The sequence below is a fragment of the Thermobia domestica genome, chromosome 9, assembly GCF_964235325.1.
Source record: "Thermobia domestica chromosome 9, izTheDome1.hap1.1, whole genome shotgun sequence".
NCBI lineage: Eukaryota > Metazoa > Arthropoda > Insecta > Zygentoma > Lepismatidae > Thermobia > Thermobia domestica.
This window is the reverse complement of record NC_137462.1, coordinates 72,696,632-72,713,835: the sequence shown is the minus strand read 5'-3', so window position 1 is coordinate 72,713,835 and position 17,204 is coordinate 72,696,632. Positions and strand designations below refer to the sequence as shown.

The 17,204-nt window shown below is 35.6% G+C and overlaps 1 protein-coding gene across 10 annotated transcripts in view; it reads right to left on the bottom strand.

Annotated features, from left to right (window-relative positions):
- LOC145694742 (uncharacterized) overlaps positions 1 to 17,204 on the bottom strand; it is a 753,582-nt gene that overhangs the window by 119,923 nt on the left and 616,455 nt on the right. Inside the window, exon 1 of one of the 10 annotated variants that reach the window (XM_081771346.1) lies at positions 820 to 952. The exons of the other annotated variants lie outside the window; for them this stretch is intronic. The gene's annotated coding sequence lies outside the window, so the exon portion shown is untranslated. Of the gene's footprint in view, positions 1 to 819; positions 953 to 17,204 lie in introns of those variants that run through there. 10 annotated transcript variants of the gene reach the window in all.

Sequence of the window (17,204 nt, the reverse complement as noted above, 5' to 3'; positions counted from 1 at the left end):
CGGGGATCGAACCAGAGATTCCACGCACCAGAAGTAAGCGCTCTAACACTGGGGCCACTGTACCAAGAGTTGGTCGAATTCAAACCCTATGTCCGAATCCCACCAAGCAGCATCATTCTACGCCAGGAAGTAAGTGATTTCGTTTTCAATTAGTGCATTACTAAGGGGAACAAGTGCCCCTGCCCAATTATCATTTTACTTAATTCTTTGTTCATATAAGGAACATTATTCATTTGGTTATTCCGTACCCCCTCACCCTTTCCACTTCAATGGCTACAACTAAAAAAGGTGTAATTAACATTACTACTTCTTCGTTCCTACAAACTAGTATTTATAAGCGTGCAATAATAATCCAGTTTCTCAGAGAGAGAGAGAGAGAGAGAGAGAGAGAGAAAGAGAGAGAGAGAGAAAGAAAGAAAGAGAGAAAGAAAGAAAGAAAGAAAGAGAGAAAGAAAGAGAGAAAGAAAGAAAGAAAGAGAGAGAGAGAGAAGAAAGAGAGAGAAAAGAAAGAGAGAGAGAAAAGAAAGAGAGAGAGAAAGAGAGAGAGAAAGAGAGAAAGAAAGAGAGAAAGAAAGAGAAAGAAAGAGAGAAAAAGAGAGAAAGAAAGAAAGAGAGAAAGAAAGAAAGAAAGAGAGAAAGAAAGAAAGAAAGAGAGAAAGAAAGAGAGAAAGAAAGAGAGAAAGAAAGAAAGAAAGAGAGAAAGAAAGAAAGAAAGAAAGAAAGAAAGAAAGAGAGAGAGAGAGAGAGAGAGAGAGAGAGAAACTGAAATCTGTCAATATATATCTTTGAAATAAGGTTCTATATATTAACTGACCTTACCTGGATGAGAAATGTGAATTTCCAGCTCCATGTTGCCTGGAAAGTGCATGATTCCAGAATCAATTTGCGGAAGAAGAAACTAATATGAACATCATTACAACGTACGACGTGCTATACTGGCAAAAATAGCCACATACCTGTTCCAATAGTCCACCAACTCAAGAATTCTGCTACCGTAAGGATAGTTTCACTTTGCTTATTCTTGAGCAAACAAATTTTATCTGCCACTGCAAATTCTTTTCTCACAATTGACTTCCTGTTGTGTTCCTCTCAGATAAGTTCAACAGTGCTTTGAGTTGCAGTAGGCAGAAATATTATATTTGACGAGTAAAATCATATGAATTCCATTAAGTTCAATGAACGTACAATGCTGTTACTTCACATTTACATTTTTGATCTTTCCAACTGCCACAGTTACAAATGTTCAAAGCATTTAACTCTTCATTTCAAAGTAGTTGTCCTCTCACTTTCTCTTTGTGTTCATAAAGCTAAAGGGAACACTTGAATTTTCCGAAACTGAAACTGAGGTAGGTTGAGATTCCATAAGCCTTTCGGTACTCTACCACCTGATAAGTTCGAGTTTGTGAGGGCTTTTATAATCCTATTTCTAGGAAGTTCGAAAAACTACTGAGAGACGCAAAACTCGACAAATACGTTGTTTGAATTTTAGGAGTTCTTAATTTTCGAAAAAGGTCTCTCTTTCATATTTTTTATTTTTTTTTTAAATATTTTTTTAATGGGTGAGTTTGAGTAGTCCCAAGGGCAAAACGAAGCTTGGAAAGTTTCTGGAAGATTACAGTTCATTTACCTCTCCGAGTTGACAAGTTTAAATCTACAGAGTGGCCCATAAGTCTGGAACAGCAACTATAAAAGAACAGAGAGTGAGATATAACTACATGCAATGGTAATGAGTGCAACTGACGCAGGTACCTTACATCAGCGCCATCTTGGAAACGTCAACAACGTTTTTTTTTTTTTTTTTTTTTTTTTTTTTAACGGAACGGGACTAGGAGTCCATAGGATTTTTACTTAGGAGTTTAATGGTGCAGATTGTTTTCTGATATTTTTTCTCGTTGAAAAGTTTTGCATTTTCGATGTAACAGTACAACCTGTACAAAATGTTTGAACATGTGGTGGTCATTCTTTAGACAGAAGGTAACCACACGAAGTGTAATGTGTCCACGTCCTGACCCCTGACGCTAGCAAACTACTCTGCCACCATTTTGGGCATAATCAGTGGCGTATTTAGGGGGGAGGCTTCCGGGCTTAAGCCCCCCCGAAATCTTACTTACTATAGTAAAGTATATGAAATATCTTGCAGAACTTTCACATTTTCAGGCAAAGCCCCCCCCCCGAAAGTTAGCAAAGCTCTCCCCGAAACAAAATCGTAAATACGCCACTGGGCATAATATTATATATGAATTCAACACAATTTTCTTTATCGCAGGTAGACACCGCATGAAGTGTTAAATAAGTAAGATTTTTACTCAGATATTTATCGATCTACAATTTTCACGATTAGAAAATTGCGCACTATATATTGCACTTAAAGATTTTATTGCACTAAAATGGTATTTGTCAATCTTCTGCCTTGTCTTTGCAGTGAAAAAACATGGTTATTAAGCAATACTTCTCATTGACATCATTATCCAATGCAGCGAACGAAGTGTATGAAACTTTGCAGCGGACTTCAGCTACAGACACCCAAATAAGCGACCAATTACTCATATTGCTGTTGTGAACTAATATGGAAATTACGGCCAACTGATAATATGTGTGCTAAACCGTGAAGTGAACGCGCCAGAAATAGCAACAACGACAGAAATATGCTACTGACAAGCCTACTGAAGAGTACATGTCAGCTGTCAAGTAAGAATAACCCAAACAGAATGTTCAGTTCTCTTAAAGGGACCTACAGCATATGGAACAGGATCCCGCATTTAAACAAAATATCCTGTTCGGTGATTAAGGACTTCTTTGTGGAGGATGAAATCACTTATTTCCGTTTCCTGCAGAACACCATCTTTCAACTGATAATCTTTGCACAGTTTTCCAACAGCACGGTACACTCCCTCGTTATATGGTCAACGTGCATACCTATTTTAACAACTCCCTAAGTGCTGGATCGGGATGTGGGCTTCTTATAGGAGCATATGAAGAGCCAAGTGTACCGGTATGCAATTTCCAACGTGGTGTTCAAATTTGCAGCTGCTGCGTTTGACATTCTATCTGCCATACTGATTTGGGTTTAGAGGAGGCGCAAGGAACGCTGAAGGTTGTGAACTGATAACGTCAGACAGCACATTGAGCACACGTTGTGAAGTGCAATTTATACTTACTATGGTAGATCTTTTCTTAAACGTAACATGTAATGGAATGTTTATTTTTCTTTCCTAATGGTTCAAAATTCAGTAATAAGCTATGTCAGTGAACTTCAGTCTTAAAATCCAATGCATCTCTTTATTTAAGAAAATTATGTTGGACTCAATATGGCGGCTACGGTGGGTTACTTGCGTCAAGGATCAGTAAGTGGCCCCAATATCACTCATGTGAGTTACACTCCTGTTTGCACATTTTGTACACGCCCGTTCTCTCCGGGGTTAAAAATGCAATAATTTTTGAATAAGGAAAGATATTTGAAAACCACCAACGGCTGTGAGTAAAAACTCCATGTATGTGACATATCACGTATCTCCTCCTCATTTAAGACAATTTTGTTAAATTCAATATAATGAATCCAAAATAGATGCGGAAGTGGGTCGCCTGTGTCAGAGATGTAGTTCTCGATCGCAACACTGTACTACCACAGTGGTTTTCCATTTCCTAGTCTGTACGTTTCTAATCTTTATAAGGATTGATTTAGGCTCAATCTGTACTTAGGCACATAATCCCGTGATCGATTCCCCACGGAAGCATATTATTTTCTACATTGGTTATGCATAATGCAACAGAATTAACCGTTAGTAAATTTCGATCTAAATAACCTTTAAAAAAATAGTTACAAGGTCAATAACGCACGCAATCTAAACTATAACTATATAAATGTTATGGAACGAAGTTTGATTCAGCTTATGAAAAGCCCTTTCGTTTTGAGAGATTATCAATTGTTTTAAATCACTCAAATGGAAATATAGTAAACTTTTGATTTATCTCCGACCTTGCTTGGTTCGAAGGCAGTCAAATCTGTATGTTGGCCATTATCGGGTCTACTGAAAAGTGGATAACTTAGATGACTAATTTACAAAAAATAAGTGCATTTTTAATAATAACCATCACAGATAGTAACATATACATTTCTAATACAACAGCTAATTCTGCGTATTAATTTGTATTGCATAAATAAAATCTATCCCTTCGTGACTACATGGTGAGCGTACGAGCTTCGGCGTTGGTGACACGGGCTGGTTTCCCAGTGGGAGCTCATGTAGTTCTGTCCACCTCTCGTATAGCCTCGCTGTTGAAAGGGGAATTAAGCAATGAACAAGTCGATCAAATAATATACAATAATATTATTTCTGCAATATAGAAACGTTAAATGTAGTTAATAAATATATACACGAATTTGCCATTCACTCTCAACAATTTAAACCCACCAGTGACAATAGATGCAGAAAATACTGGAACATCCATGTCGTCCCACCCGTTTGGGATTCATAAACAGATTCATCCTACTACTGTACTGGGTTTTGACCACCAAACAGCAGGTTTCTTTTCGATCATCATTTATTCAGTATCATCCCCCTCTCCACAAGAGACAAAGCTTCAAACACGAAATGAAAATACAAGACACTCATAGCTCAAGAAATAAGCGTGGACTGGAGTAACTAAAATATGAACGGAGGGAGGCGCTTAATAGCACCTTTCTGACCACACACTCGCTGACGACTGACAATGGACACACGGAACAATAAACAGGAAGTACCACATCGCCTCGTACACTTTTGGAAAAGGTACTTTCAATGGGCAAAATTTCCCTTTTTCCAAAACAACAATAAAAGAAGTTTTGCAAGCATTTATTGAATGAAATGAATTTGTAATAAAATATCGCATACACTGCCAAATTAGGAATACTGTATTTTGAAAGTGAAAAACCTGGACACTATAATTTTATCTTTAAAATGCGCGAAATAAAAGAGGTGCAGTTGCATTTATTCCTTGCACTGGTGTAGTAAATATTAAAAGCCTAAAACAAAGTATTTAACCCCCTCCCCGCCAATATTATAATATATATATATATATATATATATATATATATATATATATATAATGTAAACCATAACTTCCTTCTTTGTATTGTATCAACTTCTGATCTCTAAACGGATATAAAGAGAAATCCTGACATTATTACAATAAATGTTGTTCTGGGTATGTCAGTTTATGCTTAACTCCTGTATGCTTTGAGCTGCTATATCCATAAACTTAAAAAAAAGAAAAGAAAAAAGAAAAAGTTTAAAAGGTTAAAAAAAAAGTTTTAAAAACTATTTTTCTCTTATTATCCGAAAACCGAGACATTTATTCATCTCGAAATTTATTTTTGGGACACCGGGACACAGATGTCCATTCCAGATTCCGGGTCCTATAGCAGCCCTATGTCAAATGAAGTGTCAACATAGCCATTTTGCATTAGGCTCGCGCTCTCACTTAATCTCAATACGAGTCGTGCTCACTTATTTCATTGGGACTCGCACTAACTTCGTTGCAACTCGTTCATTCGCGCTAACTTATATCATTGGGGCTTGGTGTAGTAACTTTCAACCGAATTCGGGCTCGCGCTCAATTATTGAGTCAGCCGGGTTCAGTGTGTATCTCGCATACTTTCGTGAGCGGCAGGTTTGCGAATTTGGACATTATGCAACTTACAAAAGTAAATTTAACAATGACAGCACAGGAACATTGTTTCAATATGGCCAACTTATAAAGTACTGTGCGCCTAATGGGAAAATGCAAGTTCGACACAGAAGAGGCCAAATTAGCAATTTCTCTGTATTTTGTTTTCTGATTTTTTTTTCTGAATTATTCTCAATGAAATTATATGGCCTTAATTATGATTTAAATTACTGAACAATTACTACAATAATTAATATCGTAATCAAGAGATCAATTTAAGTAATCTCTCTTCAAAGTGGCTTTCGTCCGATTTCAAGTAGTCCAAACAAATCAAATATTGCTATCAGACAATGATTTACATTAAATTCAAATTCGAATTAATTTCTAACTTCTCCCAATACGTTATATCATTGTACGAAACAATGCCATATACACATGAGAAATGGAATTACACCCAGATCCTAACTACAAATGTCGAAACTTTTTTTTTTTTTTTTTTAAGTTGTGTACACGCACAAACTACTTGTGTCATAGAAAGTAAGTGAACTTATAAATATGAGATTTCAATTTCCGTTATAGCCGAATGTTTCATCCACACATATTCAGTTATATTTTAATATTGACACGCACAGAAAGGACTATTCTATTTCTTATTCATACAAACTGAACTGTCTGGATTACATCCGCGCTACTACGGCTGGTGATATGTCTGATTTATTGTGTACTACTCTGTATCTTCCCAGATATAACGTACACAAATTTGAGTAGAGGAAAACAGCGCATAACATACACATTTACACAGTCATATATTGCTACACTATGATTTTGCGAAAATCTGCCTACTTATGTCTCTCTCTCTCACCTTTCGTCAGTAAATCACCGTGCAGGACTGTCACTGGATTTACCAGCCCCTCTCGCTGAATGTTTTACTGCACGTTTCCAGCGAGAGCGATAACCATAGAAACACATGGTGTACTGTAATACCATTTCAAAATGGAATTTGGGTGAAGATTGTGCTCCACGTAGGTGAAATTTGATCCCTTTCCAAGGTGCGCTAGCTCATGCACTTTAATTTATTCGTTTCAAATAAATGCTGGTTGATTCTTTTTCGCACATAAACCACGGCGAGAACTTGTTAATATCCATGTTGTAGACTATTTCACATTATTTAGTATTAAAAAAAATGACTACCTAAAGAGGAGGAGGCTGCCTAAAATTTGCAAAAAGAATGAGAAATTTCAGACGGATGTAATATTGCATAACATGTTTTCTCAGAGGAAAAGTGAGAAAAAAATACATAAGAAGAGAGCAGTATACAGAAAAGATGTAGATTAATATGCAATTCTCTCAATTTTTAGATTTCCAAACTATGTTATACATAAGTAATGGAAGTCTTATAGAACGACTAAGTCCAACCGTTGACAGTTATCAGAGCCAAAACTGTACGAGACAGCAAAAAAAGAGTTCCTTGAAATGGATCCAGGGCTCCCAAAACAGATTCAATTTCCTTCCTTAATTCTCTATTGAAACGGGAAGTGACAGAAATCAACTCTTTCCGGTTTCAACGTTGATCACCATAGAAGCACAACGGTAATAGATAGCAAGAAGCGTTTTTTTTAAATTTTTTTTTATATAGATTCACCGTCTCCTGAACAGGTATCAATTCCATGCTTCTCAATCTACTACATCCGGAAATAATAGAAATTCATGATTCCCAGTCTCAACAAAATGGTAATAGTAGGGAGGGAGAAGTGTTTTATCGATATAATTTCAGTGTCAAAAACCGGTTCTATTATCTACTAAAACCGGAAGTGGTAGAATTGTACCATCACTTCCGGCTCGATTATTGATATACCCATACAGCTAAAACGATAATATGAGGCGACAAACAATCTTTTTTAAGGTGGATTCAATATCCCGAGCCGGAAATAGTAAAAAATAGTTCCAATATTTAATTCCTATCCCGTTAACTATTTTAAATGACGCCAACAATAAAAGTAAGGTGTGTGTGAAATGCGTCCTCATTACAAAATTTGGTTTAATTCAATAATGCAAAGTAGATACTATTTAAACAAAAAGGTTAAAGAAGGGCGGACTGAAAATCGTGAGAGAGGGAAGAGATATGCCTAATTTCTGTAAGGTAAATTGCATCAGAAAAGAAAATACCAAATACAACATATTCCAACACCATAATGAAGTTACTGTAAAATTTATTGCATAATATGTTGTGTCAGTACCTAACTTCTGAATTACCCTAAAATACCACGTTCGTGAGTAAGATTTTTTTTTTCTTTTTTGTAGAACTGTTCTTAAATTTTATAAATATAACCATTTGTAATACCAATTTCCTCAAGATGTAAACGTTTTGACATAATAAAGTAGTCGTTTTCCCCAAGCGTTAGGCTCGTCTGCAAACTGCCCACGCACTGGTAACATCTCTTGGTGTCAGGTAGAAGGCAGCAAAGTTAGCGACAACTGTTAGTTTCACTGAACTATTAGGAATTAACTTGACTGACGGCAGTGGCGTATTTAATGGGGGATTCCGGGCTTAAGCCACCCCAGAAATTTTATTTTCTATATTAAAGTAAATTAAATATCTTGCAGAATTTTGACCTTTCCAGGAGTAATATTAGCAAATCCCTCCTCCGAAACTAAATCCTAAATACGGCAGTGGCGTATTTAATGGGGGATTCCGGGCTTAAGCCACCCCAGAAATTTTATTTTCTATATTAAAGTAAATTAAATATCTTGCAGAATTTTGACCTTTCCAGGAGTAAAATTAGCAAATCCCCCCTCCGAAACTAAATCCTAAATACGCCACTGACTGACAGACTGACTAGAGAGACGTCTTGAGTTCACCAGAAGAATTAATGTATACATATTTTTGGTTTGATGCTTATGCAACCTGTGACCCTTAAATGCTTTGAAGTTCGCATATTAGCGTTACTTCTAGACTATATTTTAGCATCATAAATAGAATATTGAAAATTGGTGTAAGCCAACACATAATATTTAAAGCGTATTTTTATTGTTTCTTTCAACAGAACAGCCACTTTTTCTGAAAGTTCCATGGTGTGAAAAGTGGCTCAGTGGTTGAGCGCTCATCTCTGGTAAGTGGGATCACGGTTCGATCTCCGGTCAAGTAATTTTGCGTTGGACACCGTCGTGTTCCTGGGTTTTCTCAGAGTACTCTCGTTTCCTTTCACATTATCATTCCACCAATTCTTCCATCACCGTTCACTTGCCTTAATTATCCGTCTCCCTTAGCCTTAAGAGCATAATAGTGAGACATTAAACTGAATGATTTCATTTTCTGAATGTTTCATGAAGTGACCTACATCTATGATGCGTGACTTTTTTCCTGACAGTATTTCCATCTATGAATTTGTCTTTACGCCTGACTATATTAACTATTGTGCTGCCAAAATGTCTTGAGCCGTGGCAAAAATGCGAACTAAAACTCATACCCTCACACACTTTCGCGTTGAGCCAATGAGGGCTCAGCTGTTGCTAAGCGAGAGAAAGTGAGTGGAATTCCTTCAGACGATAGCAGCGCTTGCAACGAAAGACTAGGGATCAAGTCAATGTGGTATAATAATAGCAGCAGCCGGTGAGATTTTGTTTCCGGTATTATTATATAAAACTCGAAGAGAGGGGAGAGAGGGTCCTGAAACTAGTTCCAAATCACCACAAGCGAATGAAATTCATATTAAGTGTTAAGCACTTTAAAGTTAACTTTTTTTGCTATTGTCTGCTTAATGTGCATAATCTTTCTAACCATTACGACGTTACAATTCATACACGTATTTCTCTTTCTTAGCAAATGATATATAAAATCATTTAGAAGTACTGGGCCTTATACAGAGTCGTTTTGAGCGCTGAATTAAGAGCTTGACTAACTCATGATGCTAACTACCGTATTTAGTAACAACACGTAAGTGAAGTTAACAACGATTTATATATAAAGGCCAACTCGACTTTCCGGCAGGATTCTCCAAATATAATGGGATAAATTAATCTTATAAGAGGGAATATGACTCACTTAACTTGATTGCTTCTAAAGTGTTTGGAAAACCCTGCGAAGAAGTTAAGATTGGTCTTTTTAAATATAAATCGTCGTTAACTTCACTTACATGTTACTGTGACAGTTGCCTCATCTTAAAAGAAGCTAAGTAAGCCTATGCCTGACTCGATATTAAATTTGATATTCACCTAAACAACAAGAATACACCAGTGTTTCACGATTAGCTAGAAATAGAGAACATTTGTTTGCAGGGTTTATATGTTATTGACAATGGGTGACTGAACTGAAGAAAAAGAATCAAGAGAAGAAAAATGAGGGAACCAGGTGAGGAAATAGAAATAGGTCAATGACTACAAGTTGCTAAAATCTTAACAATTCAGTCTTTTTTTTTTTTTTTTTAATCGAACCTGTTACCATTCATCTATTTATAGCATAGTCATTTATATATTTGTATAGAGATAACTTTTATTTTACTGATTAATGTATGCATGTATTTGTTTATTCTTTAAATATTTGTTATGTATTAGGTTAAGTTAAAAACGTATCAGCGCAGTGGCAACAACGAGTGTGGTCAAGGCAGTGGTGACAACGAAAGGTAGGGCCCATCTAAATTATTTATTGGTGTTAAAAGGGAAATTCTCAGCATTAAACAAAAATGCAAGACGTTCTCTGTACGTGCTCTTGGACCAACTTACAGACCTGTGTCAAAATTTTATCTAGGTTCTACATGGAGACGTTCTGACGGAGATGTGTGTTTCACAAATTCATAGAGATTATTTTGTACTACGATTCTATTCAGTTTGACCAGACTTTAATGTTTTTCTCCTCTTTCACAGAAAGGTGTTAAAAGCTCTTCTGTTTCTTTCCTTGGGTTCACGAAGGGTCCTCTCTATGTGTGGTCTTTGTGTGACTTCAGACGTTGCCGCAACGACAGGTATACAGAATAAAAAAAAAAGCATCTTACTCTTGGATAGGGAAAGAAAACAAAGAATGCTATTACAGTTAACTTTGCTTTTTAACACAAAAAATTTAAAATGACATTCGCTAAAGTTGTTTTAATCATATTCATAATTGAATTAAAAGCATTTATTTAAAATTAAATAAAAATGAATATGAGGCAACTGTCACAGTAACATGTAAGTGAAGTTAACAACGATTTATATTTCCGTATGTGCTAAAATGGCAATGTAATTCGTTTGATAGATATATAATCCATGTTTATTGCTAATACCTAAATATGCAAATATGCATCAGCTAGGCCCCAAGGTTTAGTCGTAGTTGAAAAAAAAAATCAAAACCCAACACTCCACTCATTTTTCTTAAGTTCTACAAAATATGGCGCCCCTAAGTAAACACATAGCCGCAATGTCCAAATTCCACAACACTTAGACTAGCCCTAACAATACGCAATTAGTTTGAATTACCATGGACACTTCATAAAAATATTTAATATTAGTCCGTGCGACACTACACTCACGATAAAAAGAGTGATGTTGGTGCAGTGTAATATTACTAAATAAAGATAAATGCTGGTTGATTCTTTTTCGCACATAAACCACGGCGAGAACTTGTTAATATCCATGTTGTAGACTATTTCACATTATTTAGTATTAAAAAAAATGACTACCTAAAGAGGAGGAGGCTGCCTAAAATTTGCAAAAAGAATGAGAAATTTCAGACGGATGTAATATTGCATAACATGTTTTCTCAGAGGAAAAGTGAGAAAAAAATACATAAGAAGAGAGCAGTATACAGAAAAGATGTAGATTAATATGCACTTCTCTCAATTTTTAGATTTCCAAATTATGTTATACATAAGTAATGGAAGTCTTATAGAACGACTAAGTCCAACCGTTGACAGTTATCAGAGCCAAAACTGTACGAGACAGCAAAAAAAGAGTTCCTTGAAATGGATCCAGGGCTCCCAAAACAGATTCAATTTCCTTCCTTAATTCTCTATTGAAACGGGAAGTGACAGAAATCAACTCTTTCCGGTTTCAACGTTGATCACCATAGAAGCACAACGGTAATAGATAGCAAGAAGCGTTTTTTTAAATTTTTTTTATATAGATTCACCGTCTCCTGAACAGGTATCAATTCCATGCTTCTCAATCTACTACATCCGGAAATAATAGAAATTCATGATTCCCAGTCTCAACAAAATGGTAATAGTAGGGAGGGAGAAGTGTTTTATCGATATAATTTCAGTGTCAAAAACCGGTTCTATTATCTACTAAAACCGGAAGTGGTAGAATTGTACCATCACTTCCGGCTCGATTATTTATATACCCATACAGCTAAAACGATAATATGAGGCGACAAACAATCTTTTTTAAGGTGGATTCAATATCCCGAGCCGGAAATAGTAAAAAATAGTTCCAATATTTAATTCCTATCCCGTTAACTATTTTAAATGACGCCAACAATAAAAGTAAGGTGTGTGTGAAATGCGTCCTCATTACAAAATTTGGTTTAATTCAATAATGCAAAGTAGATACTATTTAAACAAAAAGGTTAAAGAAGGGCGGACTGAAAATCGTGAGAGAGGGAAGAGATATGCCTAATTTCTGTAAGGTAAATTGCATCAGAAAAGAAAATACCAAATACAACATATTCCAACACCATAATGAAGTTACTGTAAAATTTATTGCATAATATGTTGTGTCAGTACCTAACTTCTGAATTACCCAAAAATACCACGTTCGTGAGTAAGATTTTTTTTTTTTTTTTTTTTTTTTTGTAGAACTGTTCTTAAATTTTATAAATATAACCATTTGTAATACCAATTTCCTCAAGATGTAAACGTTTTGACATAATAAAGTAGTCGTTTTCCCCAAGCGTTAGGCTCGTCTGCAAACTGCCCACGCACTGGTAACATCTCTTGGTGTCAGGTAGAAGGCAGCAAAGTTAGCGACAACTGTTAGTTTCACTGAACTATTAGGAATTAACTTGACTGACGGCAGTGGCGTATTTAATGGGGGATTCCGGGCTTAAGCCACCCCAGAAATTTTATTTTCTATATTAAAGTAAATTAAATATCTTGCAGAATTTTGACCTTTCCAGGAGTAATATTAGCAAATCCCCCCTCCGAAACTAAATCCTAAATACGGCACTGGCGTATTTAATGGGGGATTCCGGGCTTAAGCCACCCCAGAAATTTTATTTTCTATATTAAAGTAAATTAAATATCTTGCAGAATTTTGACCTTTCCAGGAGTAAAATTAGCAAATCCCCCCTCCGAAACTAAATCCTAAATACGCCACTGACTGACAGACTGACTAGAGAGACGTCTTGAGTTCACCAGAAGAATTAATGTATACATATTTTTGGTTTGATGCTTATGCAATCTGTGACCCTTAAATGCTTTGAAGTTCGCATATTAGCGTTACTTCTAGACTATATTTTAGCATCATAAATAGAATATTGAAAATTGGTGTAAGCCAACACATAATATTTAAAGCGTATTTTTATTGTTTCTTTCAACAGAACAGCCACTTTTTCTGAAAGTTCCATGGTGTGAAAAGTGGCTCAGTGGTTGAGCGCTCATCTCTGGTAAGTGGGATCACGGTTCGATCTCCGGTCAAGTAATTTTGCGTTGGACACCATCGTGTTCCTGGGCCTTTTCGGAGTACTCTCGTTTCCTTCCGCATTATCATTCCACCAATTCTTCCATCACCGTTCACTTGCCTTAATTATCCGTCTCCCTTAGCCTTAAGAGCATAATAGTGAGACATTAAACTGAATGATTTCATTTTCTGAATGTTTCATGAAGTGACCTACATCTATGATGCGTGACTTTTTTCCTGACAGTATTTCAATCTATGAATTTGTCTTTATGCCTGACTATATTAACTATTGTGCTGCCAAAATGTCTTGAGCCGTGGCAAAAATGCGAACTAAAACTCATACCCTCACACACTTTCGCGTTGAGCCAATGAGGGCTCAGCTGTTGCTAAGCGAGAGAAAGTGAGTGGAATTCCTTCAGACGATAGCAGCGCTTGCAACGAAAGACTAGGGATCAAGTCAATGTGGTATAATAATAGCAGCAGCCGGTGAGATTTTGTTTCCGGTATTATTATATAAAACTCGAAGAGAGGGGAGAGAGGGTCCTGAAACTAGTTCCAAATCACCACAAGCGAATGAAATTCATATTAAGTGTTAAGCACTTTAAAGTTAACTTTTTTTGCTATTGTCTGCTTAATGTGCATAATCTTTCTAACCATTACGACGTTACAATTCATACACGTATTTCTCTTTCTTAGCAAATGATATATAAAATCATTTAGAAGTACTGGGCCTTATACAGAGACGTTTTGAGCGCTGAATTAAGAGCTTGACTAACTCATGATGATAACTACCGTATTTAGTAACAACACGTAAGTGAAGTTAACAACGATTTATCTATAAAGGCCAACTCGACTTTCCGGCAGGACTGTCCAAATATAATGAGATAAATTAATCTTATAAGAGGGAATATGACTCACTTAACTTGATTGCTTCTAAAGTGTTTGGAAAACCCTGCGAAGAAGTTAAGATTGGTCCTTTTAAATATAATAGGTTGTTAACTTGACTTACATGTTACTGTGACAGTTGCCTCGTCTTAAAAGAAACTAAGTAAGCCTATGCCTGACTTCCAATCGTTTCCAATCATAACTGAGAATTGGAGATAATTACACCTGATATTAAATTTGATATTCATCTAAACAACGAGAATACACCAGTGTTTCACGATTAGCTAGAAATAGAGAACATTTGTTTGCAGGGTTTATATGTTATTGACAATGGGTGACTGAACTGAAGAAAAAGAATCAAGAGAAGAAAAATGAGGGAACCAGGTGAGGAAATAGAAATAGGTCAATGACTACAAGTTGCTAAAATCTTAACAATTCAGTCTTTTTTTTTTTTTTTTTAATCGAACCTGTTACCATTCATCTATTTATAGCATAGTCATTTATATATTTGTATAGAGATAACTTTTATTTTATTGATTAACATTTAATGTATGCATGTCTTTGTTTATTCTTTAAATATTTGTTATGTATTAGGTTAAGTTAAAAACGTATCAGTGCAGTGGCAACAACGAGTGTGGTCAAGGCAGTGGTGACAACGAAAGGTAGGACCCATCTAAATTATTTATTGGTGTTAAAAGGGAAATTCTCAGCATTAAATAAAAATGCAAGATGTTCTCTGTACGTGCTCTCGGGCCAACTTACAGACCTGTGTCAAAATTTTATCTAGGTTCTACATGGAGACGTTCTGACGGAGATGTGTGTTTCACAAATTCATAGGGATTATTTTGTACTACGATTCTATTCAGTTTGACCAGACTTTAATGTTTTTCTCCTCTTTCACAGAAAGGTGTTAAAAGCTCTTCTGTTTCTTTCCTTGGGTTCACGAAGGGTCCTCTCTATGTGTGGTCTTTGTGTGACTTCAGACGTTGCCGCAACGACAGGTATACAGAATAAAAAAGAAGCATCTTACTCTTTTATAGGGAAAGAAAACAAAGAATGCTATTACAGTTAACATTGCTTTTTAACACAAAAAATTTAAAATGACATTCGCTAAAGTTGTTTTAATCATATTCATAATTGAATTAAAAGCATTTATTTAAAATTAAATAAAAATGAATATGAGGCAACTGTCACAGTAACATGTAAGTGAAGTTAACAACGATTTATATTTCCGTATGTGCTAAAATGGCAATGTAATTCGTTTGATAGATATATAATCCATGTTTATTGCTAATACCTAAATATGCAAATATGCATCAGCTAGGCCCCAAGGTTTAGTCGTAGTTGAAAAAAAAATCAAAACCCAACACTCCACTCATTTTTCTTAAGTTCTACAAAATATGGCGCCCCTAAGTAAACACATAGCCACAGTGTCCAAATTCCACAACACTTAGACTAGCCCTAACAATACGCAATTAGTTTGAATTATCATGAACACTTCGTAAAAATATTTAATATTAGTCCGTGCGACACTACACTCACGACAAAAAGAGTGATGTTGGTGCAGTGTAATATTATAGTGCGACACAAATGACGTTATGTCTGAACACCAATTTCTACGTGGCGCTAGGGTCAGTTACGCACTCTGTATACTCCCCACTTTCTCTCTGACAAGGCGGTGTTGCCATGTTCTCACCCTACCCTCCCTCCCCAACCTTCGCTCTTCCTTTTACCCAAACGCCAAAAATTGGAAGGGCGAAAGATTCTGTTCATTCAGGATCATTTGATATTGTGTTTGTAGTGGATACAAAATTTAATTTCAGTTTGTTTTGCTAAAACTGCAAATTACATGTGTCTGTTAGTATTTAGGATCTGTATGAGTTTTTTTGCACGTTAAGGATATATACCGGCACATTTACGTATACATTTTGCTATTCTTTTATTATAATAATGAATTTAAATTCTCATGCACTTTGATTCCTTAACACAATAATCACTGAAGATAAAATACTACGAAAGACTTACTAACGATACAATAAACTGGGCTTTCTCATCTCATTTTATATCACGGCCCCTTTTATCACATTCTCTTGCCTGTAATCCCCATAATTAATTTCCGGCTTCCAATAAGTTTTTCATTATTGCTGCCAATCGCTTACAGTTGTAAATTGTATTTTTTTGCTTCTGGTGTTTCAATTTGCAGTTTCTCACCAGTTTCTCCTTCTTTTATTCCAAATGTTTTTTTTTAACTAATCTTTATTTGTTTAATATTCTTTGCTGTATTTGGTAACAAAGTATAGAAATAAAAATATGTCTATCAAAATAAGAAGTTTAACATATATATTTTTTTAAATACATATTTTTCTGCTACTAGGTCCTAATTACAAGTATCGTTTTCATTTCCCTTCGCGATCCCAAGTTGAGAAACCCCCCAAGGGACAAAGTGGACAATTTATTGCGAAAAAAAGGATGAGTTTTTTAGTTTAACGTCCCACACCTATGCCCTTTAGGCTAAAAGAAACAGATGATTGATTAAATTAAATATTTGACAAATTATTTTTTTGTTGTTCCACCGGAAATGGAACCAGGGGCTACGTGCTCCAAAGCCATACGCGCTAACCACTAGACCACCGGGAAAGGCTAATTTGTGATATAAAGAAAAATGAATTATGTTTGCAAAATAACCTTCAAAAGGCATAGCCCTATTTGTTTAGTTTATGTAGTGGTGATAAAGAATCGATCTGAGGAAAGAATGGAGAAATGGTTACTTTAGGGCAACACAATATGGATGTCGATTTGCTTCATATAATATAATATCATCGCACGCCTAGATTTTTATTAATATTAACGTGTTACAAGAAAAATGCAGTCGATCAATGTTTTTGTAAAAAAAAAAAAAAGTTTTGTTTTAAAAAAAGTAGTAGTACGGAAAACAAATGTTATAATATTACTCCCCCACGAAAAAAACAAATATTACGAAAACACTTCTAACTTTTCTAAACTCAATTTACACACTGGTCTGTCTAGATCAAAATGCAAGGGGGAAACTCCTGAGGAATTTTCTCTGTGGAAGCAAAGTTCTG